Raw genomic sequence first — 9,693 nt, forward strand, 5'->3', positions numbered from 1 at the left:
CCTGCTCCATGGAGCAAACACGGAAACACTGAATCTCTCCACGTGAGTACACAGAGCCCCCGCCCCTCAGCTCTCCATTGCTTCCTCAAGCTCATCAGGACCACTGTTAAGCCTGTCACTTAACAGCACCTTCAAAACCCAGAACACCTACATGGTACACACTCAACCAAGTCAACTCCCAAAGACGCCAGGGGGCAAAAAAAAAGGGGGTCTTACCCCTTTAAAGAGCTCAATAAGGACTGACAGCTCCCCAGCCCATGGCAGGAGTTTATAACTTGGGGTCTGTGAGTCCTCTGATGGTACATGTCAAATCATGTGCTGCTGTGACTCTTCTTTCCTCCTGGAGAAAGAAACTATGGTTTCCAGGCAATTCCTAATGAGAACTGGAATATAAAGAGGTTGCTCCTGCTGCTGCTGCTGCTGCTGTTGCTGCTGCTGCTGCGTCGCTTCAGTCGTGTCCGACTCTGTGCGACCCCATAGACGGCAGACCACCAGGCTCCCCTGTCCCTGGGATTCTCCAGGCAAGAACACTGGAGTGGGTTGCCATTTCCTTCTCCAATGCATGAAAATGAAAAGTGAAAGTGAAGTCGCTCAGTCGTGTCCGACTCCCAGCGACCTCATGAACTGCAGCCTACCAGGCTCCTCCGTCCATGGGATTTTCCAGGCAAGAGTACTGGAATGGGGTGCTATTGCCTTCTCTGAACCACCAAAACCAAATTCCTGGAAAGCTGGTCCAGGCTCCCCCATGGCTGGCCCACCTGATACACGGCCCCTCACCTGGCACATGGCCCCGCTCCCGGTACACAGCCCCCCTCCCGCTACACGGCCCCCTTCCTGCTACAAGGCTCCCTTCCCGGTACACGGTCCTGCTCCTGCCGCACCAGCCACCTCCTCTCAACAGGACATCTCCTCCTTCGTCTCTGGTGGTGAAGCCCACTCCTTCAACACCTGTGCGTGCTAAGTTGCTTCAGTCGTGTCCAGCTCTGTGTGACCCTGTGGACTGTAGCCCACCAGGCTCCTCTGTCCATGGGATTCTCCAGGCAAGAATACTGGAATGGGTTGCCATTCCCTTCTCCAGGGGAATCTTCCTGACCCAGGGATTAAACCTGGGTCTCCCGTACTGCAAACCCAGGTCTCCCACACTGCAGGCAGATTCTTTACTCTCTGAGCCATCAGGGAAGCCCATCCCAACCTCTAACAAATGCACATTTACTGAGCACTGGATGGGGATGCAGTGCAGAGCTAGGCTCTGAGGACTCAGCCATGAACAAGATGGATGAGACCCCCTGCTCCGGTTCCTCACCTCTCCTTCAAATCCCAACCCCTTCTGATTAACAGAACACTTTCTCACACTCCATGCACATCACTCTGACGCTTTGTTTTGTTTTCAGTGTGGGTGTCTGTCCCCCTCAGTAAGCAGCAGCCCCCTGAGGACAGAGCCCAACTCGCATTCACGTTGGCACGCTCCTTCCTTTCCCATGCCCACCCCACTCCATCCGGAGACGCAGAGCCTTTCCCACAGGAGGCCTTGTACAAACGTATGTCAAACCCAGAAGCTGACGGGTTGGCTGATGGTCTAAGTACCAAAGACTAGCCCGCTAGGGATGAGCCCTGCTCATTGATGCGGGCCCAGGGCACATGGGAGACGGTCTCTACCGCAGCAGAAAGTAACCAGGGCGTCTGTGCCCAGCTGGAGCTGCAGTTCTCCGTCCAGATGCGGATCTTTTCAACTGTGATTCTGGTCACAGCAGCTGGAAAAACAGCTCCAAGCACACGTGTCCAGTTGACATACCTCCTACACTGTCAAAACGGATGGAAAGCAAACTTGCACGAGCATTTTCCACGAATAGGTGAGCGGATGGATGGAAGATATGGCACCGTGCTGCAAAGACATACCACCTCTCTCCCTAAGAAGACAGTGGGCACTGTTCACAACAGCGAAGGCACCGAAACAGCTGAACGTCCGTCAACAGACGAATGATAAAGAAGAGGCAGCACACACGCGGTGGGCTATTTCTCAACCAGAAAAAGGAACGAAACAATGTCATTTGCAGTGACATGGGTGCAACTACAGGCTGTCGTACAGACTAAAGTAAGTCAGAAAGAGAAAGATGTAGGGTCTAAAATATGATGCAAATGAACCTATCTATGAAACAGTCTCAGACATAAAGAGACTTGTAGTTGTCAAGCGGGGGTAGGTAGGAGAGGAATGGGCTGGGAGTTTGGTGTTAGTAGATACAAACTCTTACACACAGTATGAATAAACAGGGTCCTACTGTAGAGCACAAGGAACTCTATTCAATATCCCGAGATAAACCATAATGGAAAAGAATATAAAAAGAGTGTATGCACACCATAACTGAATCACTGTGCTGTAGGATAGAAATTAACACAGCATGGTAAACCAATTATACCTCAATAAAATAAAAAAGAAGGCAGCTGGTTACTCTAGCCAGCTTGGCCATCTCTTCCAGCAATCCCAGCCATGCTCACCTCCTAACTCAAAATATGCTGGTGCCTCAAGCAGCCACCATGCCTGCATCCTGGGTCTGGGCAGGAGACACAAGACATCAAAGGATGGATGGACAGGACAGACCAGTCATTGGTGTGAAAACGTTAGTCTCTCAGTCGGGTCCTGCTCTTTGTGATCCCATGGACTGTAGCCCGCCAGGCTCCTCTGTCCATGGGAATTCTCCAGGCAAGAATAGAGGAATGGGTAGCCATTTCCTTCTCCAGGGGATCTTCCCAACTCAGGCATCCAACCTGGGTCTCCTGCATTGCAGGCAGATGCTTCACTGTCTGAGCCACACTTGAGTATATAGTATACCTGTGCCCGGTTAAGTAAATGTAAAGACATCCTCCTCAATTCGGTAAATGGCAGTTCTTTGTAATGAGCGGCTGGGACCCTCAAGGCCCAAGACCGCACTGCCATGACTGTCTCACGGCGGAGGACCTGAAAAGCAGCTCGCCCGAAGCAGAAGTGATGCTTCTTTTTAAACTGGAAAACAAGGGACTTGCTGACCTCTTCAGTAATGAGTCAGGAGAATGTCGATTGACGGATATTGTTCAAACCAACAAACATTTAATCTGTCCCTTTAAGGTACAGTGATATCTTAAAAGTGGCTAAGAAAGCATTTCCTTTTTGAAAGAGACTTATGTCACAGAAAAACTGTTTCAAAAACCAGCATTTGGAAATCTCTTCCACCATTACATGATGATGTTACCAAATTCGATGGAAGGAAGTTGTCTCTGAAACCAAGGACCTATGCACACCCATAAAACAGAATATCCCAACTTGTTTTTAAATCTCTCAGTGAAGTGAATGAAATACAGCGTCTCAGGGGTCTTGAATCCAGTTAAATTATAAGTTGAACCCATAATAACATCATTATGGAGAAGACTCTTTCAAAATATTGTGACTTGAACCAGACCTTCAAACTGTTTGAAGGTCTGGTTCAACTGTCATGCAAAATATGACACCAAGATATTCTGAAACAATACTACTCAATTCCATGGTTCTTACTAAAAAAAAAAAAAAGAATCATTCTTAATACATTTAATTCCTCAGCAACATCCATCTACTTATATGTGTGCAGCACTGTTTCCTGCCTTTGAAATACAGCAGCGAATATACAGACAAAAATCTCTGCCCTCATACAGCTCGGATTCCAGTGAGGAGAGAGAGAAAATCTAACAGAACTATGTTAAATGGTAATAATGCTATGGAGAAAGGGCTTCCCCAACGGTGCTAGTGGTAAAGAACCAGCCTGCCAAGGCAGGAGATGTAAAAGATGCAGGTTCAATCCCTGGGTCGGGAAGATCCCCTGGAGGAGAGAATGGCCACCCACTCCAGTACTCTTGCCTGGAGAATCCCATGGACGGAGGAGCCTGGTGGGCTACAGCCCATGGGGTCACAAAGAGTCGGACACGACACAAGCAACTTAGGACGCACGCACGCACGATGGAGGAAAACCACTGTAGGGAAGAGATGCAGGGAATGCTAGCAAGGGTCGGGGGGCAGGTGGGGCGCTGGAAGGTAGAGCAGATACGAGCACAGACCCAAAGGAAGGGAGAGCCAGCTGTGTGGCCGTCTGGGGAAAAGCGTTCCAGATAGATGGAGCAGGAGGTGCAAAGGCCCTGAAACTGGAAACGCCCAGTTTATTCCAGGAACAGCGAGGAGACCGGTGCGGCTGGAGCAAAGCGAGAGAAGAGAAGAGCGGTAGGAGGGAACAACACACAAGCAAAGACCACGGAGGCCTGCAGGTGGAGTGTGGCGGCCGCCAGGCACGTCAGGACACCGAGCGCATGAAACGTAGCTGGTCCAAACTGCGTGTGCCATGGGGGTGATGTAGCACAAAAAAAGAACGTCAAAAAAGACATCAGAGATGAAAACGGTGTTGACATACTGGGTTAAATTATCAAAATTAATTCCACCTTTTCCCTCTTGAATTTAGCTACCAGAAAAGTGTTAAATTACGAATGTGGCACTTCTGTGTAACTTGCTGTGTTTCTACTGGACTCTGTTCATAAGTTACGGAGTCTTGTAGGCCACTCTGGGGACCATGGGTTTCACTGAAAGCAAAAGAAGCCACAGCAGGTTTTTGAGCACGGCAGGGATCCTCCCGACCACGGTGAGGACTACAGCCTGTACGGGGCAGAGGAGAAGCAGGTGAGCGATGATGCTGGCCTGGACCGGGGTGATGGCAGTGGAGGCAGCTCTGACTAGTCATATCCTACGTCTGAATATATGTTACAGGCAGAGTGATGGAGATTCACTGGTGGACTGGATGAAGGACGTGAAAGAGAGAAGGGAAGCAAGACCACAGGCATTACGGATGAGTAAAACCAAGACAGGAGACGGGGAGGAGCACATTTACGTGGAAAAATCGGGAGCTCACTGCTGGGCGTGTTAAGTATGAAATGTCTATTAACATTCAAGTTGAAACGTTTTGTGGGCAGACAGACAGAACAGAACTTCAGGAGGGAGGCTGGGCTTGAGACAAAGAACTGGGCGGGGGCGCTCATCAGCACGTAGATTGTTCTTTTCATTACGGCAAATTCCAACATAGACAAAACTAGAGATAATCGTGTGATAAATCTCCAGGTACCTACCAGCCACCTTCAACCATTATCACCTCATGGTTAGTCTTGTTTATCTCACAGAATTCCTCTGGAGCGAATTCCAGGCAGCATCCATACAGCGGGTATATAACGCCACAAGTCGGGAGGGGGCTACAAAGAGAATCAGAAGGGGGAGAGGAGAAGCCCCGGGCCTTCTAACACTGAGAGGTCAAGGAGCAGAGATGCTGAAAGGGACGGCAGATAAGACAGGTGGAAAACCAGAAACACGGTCCCTGGAAGCCAAGCGAAAAAAGAGCTCCAAGGAAAAGGGTACGAGCAGCTGGGCCAACACTGCTGGAGCTGCTGATGCCAGGATGAAGACTGAGAAGGGACCACCGCACGTAGTAGCACGGAGGTCACCGCTGGCCGAGGCCAGAGCACTGTGGCCCAGAGTGGTTCGGACAAGCCTGACCGGGGAGATGAGAGAAGGGGAGTGAAGGAAGCAAGGACTGAAACTGTTTGGGGCAGTAGCTGGGAGATGGACGGGGTCAAAGAAGCATTTTTTTTTTTTTTTAAGATGGGAAAAATAGCAGCATATCAAAACGATCCCGTTAAGAGAGGAGAAACAGTGATGTCAGGAGGAGACGGAGGTGCTGAAAGAGCGTCCTGAATACGTCTCAGGATGAAATTCAGAGCAAAGAAGAGCGGCTGCCCTCAGATAGAACCGTAAGTAGTTCACGCGGGAACACAAGGCACCCAATCATTTTCACTTTTTATTTTATAAGGTGTATGATGTATTATTAGCACAGCCTTGCTGTATATAAACATGCACACACACACAACACATAAGGAAATTTGCTTAAAAGTTTTAACCAATACCAGGGGACAATCAAAATAAAGATTAACTAGAAGGAAATAAAACCGTATCACCAAAGGCTACACTAGATAGCCTTCAGAAATACATATCTTGGCATATTCATATAATCGGTATTATCTTAAGCGTACAATAAAAGATCTAGAGAAGGTGAAAGTCTTTGTATCTGAGAATACATTAATTTTATGAACTAAGATTTTTTTTTAAAGGCTCAGATGCTATAATTCAGGAACTGCAATATACCTGTATTTGAACTTGAAAACTGCAACAAGAATCATGAAAGTGAAAGTGAAGTCGTTCAATCGTGTCCAGCTCTTTGCGATCCCATGGACTATAGCCCACCAGGCTTCTATGTCCATGGGATTTTCCAGGCAAGAGTACAGGAGTGGGTTGCCATTTCCTTCTCCAGGGGGTCTTCCTGACCCAGGGATTGAATCCAGGTCTCCCACACTGCAGGCAGACGCTTTAGCCTCTGAGCCAACAGGGAAGCCTAAATCATGAATCATGGGCCATTCTCAAAATCAAAAGTCACAGTGTCCCAAAAAATCTGATTATTTGTCCACAGAGAATTGCAAATCAGTGAAAGGTCTTATTAGCAAGACAGGCCTGAACAGTGCTACTGAGACAACATAGCCACCCAGTGCTGGGCTGCTCGACAGAGAACAGGAGGTCGAGAAAGTAGGGCTGATTAGGCAGGTGGCCTAATTGTTAAGGGCCAGAGCCGCAAGGTCCCCAGAAATCCAGAGGCACAGAAACATCCAACCTGCTCCAGGAACAGGCCCGCACCACGGTGTGTGCTGAGCCCCCTGACCGCTCCGAGCACCTTCCACATGTTTCCACTCACCCCTCTACAAGCCACCAGCCAAGCCAGCGCTCCGCATTCACTGGCTCAGCGACAAAGGCTCAGGCCCAACAGCGTCTTGCGGACGCATGCAGAGTCAGTTGGTGACACTGTCGGAATCCCCAGGCACGGCCACGGAACGGGGACCTGATGCAGCCGCCACACCCGGGGACACCACTGATCAACCACGTGTGAGGACCACACGAGAGCACCAACGCCAAGCCCGGGGACGCGGTGGATCCCTCGGACCAGCAGGGACGCCTGCGGCCACCCAGTTCAGCCGGCTGGACGGGGTCGGGGACAGCCAGCAGGCCCTCAACAGCACCCACGTGGTCAGACTAGAAGCTCCTCGAGAGCAAAGCCGGCCTGTCTGTTCACCGCAGCGTGCCGGCTACGGTGTCTGGCACCGAGCAGACTCGCGAGAAATACTTATCAAAGAAAGGAAAAAACGACTAGTTACATTACACCACAAAGACAAGAGGAATAATGAAGGATGCTCAAAAATCACCAAACGGTTCACAAAACTCAGGAGAGCTGTTAACGGTAGCCGACTGGAGATGGGGCAGGGCAGCTAAGTAAATCTGAACCGCAGAATTGCACAGCATTGAGCTTTCCCGAAAGAGCATCCTCTTTCCTAACAGAGACGCTGAGATCGATCGTGAACGACATGAAACATGGGGACCTTGTGTGCAGCTTGATTCAGACAAAATACCAACTGTGTTTAAAAAAAAAAAACCAAAACTGAGACAAGCAAGGGAAATGTAACTGAATGGATAATCGGTGACGTTAAGAATGACTGCTTTTGCTGGGAGTGATACTACGGGAGTTATGTTTTTTAAAATAATACTTTTTAAAAGATTCATCATGTAGTACTTATGGATGAAATGTGGTATCTTGGATCTGCTGTAAAATCTTCCAAAAGGGGAGTGAGGGATAAGGTTGATGAACGTACAAATGAAGCAGACAGGGCCATGTGTTGATTACAGGATAAAATGGAGTGACAGAACACCAAAATCACTTATGCTCTCCTTACCTTCGCAGATACATGAAAACTTCCATAGTAACTATAACCTCAAACTGCACTTACTTTCCCTGTGCCTGCCCAGTGCAGAGAAACGTGGTATTCTGGGTCATATCTGGTTATGGTCGTATCATTGGGAGGAGGCCCGCCGGTCAGATCGGACGGCCACTGCCAGCATCTTCCCCTGGGACTTACCTGCTTCGGCTCCGTGTCCGCCCTGGGTCCGCGATGCCTCCAGGCTCCCTCCCATTCTGGTTTCTCCTCTCCTGACTCCATCCTACCTTCCCTGCCACCGGCTGGTTCTTTTTTGTTCCTTAGCCCCCCGGCTTTACCCGGTCACATGGGGATGGTGACCCACCTCTTTGTCCCAGGTCATTTTCCTCCTTTCTCACAGTCCAAAGGTCAAAGGTCCCTCCTTCCCAACAGGGTCAACCCGTCTGTGTCCTTTCTCCTTAATGGCACCCACACAACCAGTCTGTCCGGTTATCATTAAAGACTCCATCTTTGCCCAGGTTTGTCACACGGGCTGCTGTGAGCTCCTGTGTTGCTCCACTTACCTCCTCAGGTCCCTCCTGCTTTCCAGGACGGACACCAACAGGGCTGGGTGAGTCAGTTACAGGGCCGTGGGAGCCTGCGCAGATGGGTCAGCCAGTTTCAGGGGTGTGCACGGCCGCCAAGTGCCGAGCGCAGTGCCCCACACTGGGCCACTGCAGTGAACGCAACAGACACAAATGCGCTCGCCTAAAGCTTATGATCTGGGGCAGTTCAGTTCAGTCACTCAGTAGTGTCTGACTCTTTGTGACCCCCTGGACTGCAACACGCCAGGCCTCCCATCACCAAGTCCGGGAGTTTACTCAAACTCATGTCCATTGAGTCAGTGATGCCATCCAACCATCTCATCCTCTGTCGTCCCCTTCTCCTCCCGCCTTTGATCTTTCCCAGCATCAGGGTCTTTTCAAATGATCTGGGGCAGGTCCTATTAAAATTGGTTCAACTGCCCACATACCTTCCAGACTATTCTGTGAATCCTCTAGATATCTGTATCCCCACCAAGCTTTGCACAATGCCCAACCCAGAACAGATCCTTAATAAATCTGTAGCAAATGAATGTTCCTCCAAGTCAGTGCACTTGTCTGAACATTTGTGGAAACCCGCGTAGTATGGGTTCACCCTGGACTGAAAGGTATTTAAAAAGAATTTTTGATAAAGACCTTTTCTCTTTTTTCTTCAATGAGAAGAAAATGTTCCTGGGGCCTCTGGGGGAAATGTGTGTAGAGGAGGTGAGAAGTAAGACTTCTAGAGCCAGGCTTACCATTGCCGGCTAAAAGCAGCTCTGGGTGTGCTTAGCTTCTGTCTTCTTTGCTATTCTGGGTCGTCGGCTCCTGCCTCCCCTGGCCAGCCTCCTCCCTTCCAGCTGCAACGGGAATAAACCTCAGTCACCACCCGCCTGCCCCCCTCCTGCACGGCTCTGCACACACCGTTTCCTCTCGCCACCAAAGTGTCTCACTTCTACCTCAGCCCTGAGAAGAAGCGACCCGACTGCCCTGCGGCTGCTGTTTTGTAAAAGGAAGAATTTGAAATTCATCCTGTTCCTCGCCAGGAGTTCCCCTGAGACTCCAGTTTGAGGACTGAGTCAAAAAAAGGTGGAAACCGGGACCTGAGAGGACCCAGTACGGTTGGCAGCAAGAATCCCGAGTGCTGGGATTCCAGCCTCAAGCCACCCAGGCTCACACTCCACCAACCCCAGGCGGCGGGGCCAGGCTCCGGCAGACAGACCCCGCTGGGCTGCAGACCCTCTCTGCAGACGCATCTCCAGGGCCTCCGGCCAAAAGGGCACAGTGAGGCCAGAAGCGGCAAGGCGAAGGTATCAAGAGAAACACGCCGCGGGACGCGTCA

At 50.1% G+C, this 9,693-nt stretch overlaps 1 protein-coding gene across 1 annotated transcript in view; it reads right to left on the reverse strand.

Moving 5' to 3' along the window:
- The window catches only part of LOC147356081 (uncharacterized), a 51,173-nt gene extending 41,959 nt beyond the window's left edge, over window positions 1-9,214 (reverse strand). Inside the window, exon 1 of the transcript XR_015142599.1 lies at window positions 9,110-9,214. The gene's annotated coding sequence lies outside the window, so the exon portion shown is untranslated. The remainder of the gene's footprint in view (window positions 1-9,109) is intronic.
- Between the last annotated feature and the right edge of the window lie 479 nt (window positions 9,215-9,693).

Source organism: Bos grunniens, chromosome 16 (genome assembly GCF_055505025.1).
Source record: "Bos grunniens cultivar Pamir isolate PY7600 chromosome 16, Bosgru_T2T1.0, whole genome shotgun sequence".
NCBI classification, from domain to species: Eukaryota; Metazoa; Chordata; class Mammalia; order Artiodactyla; family Bovidae; genus Bos; species Bos grunniens.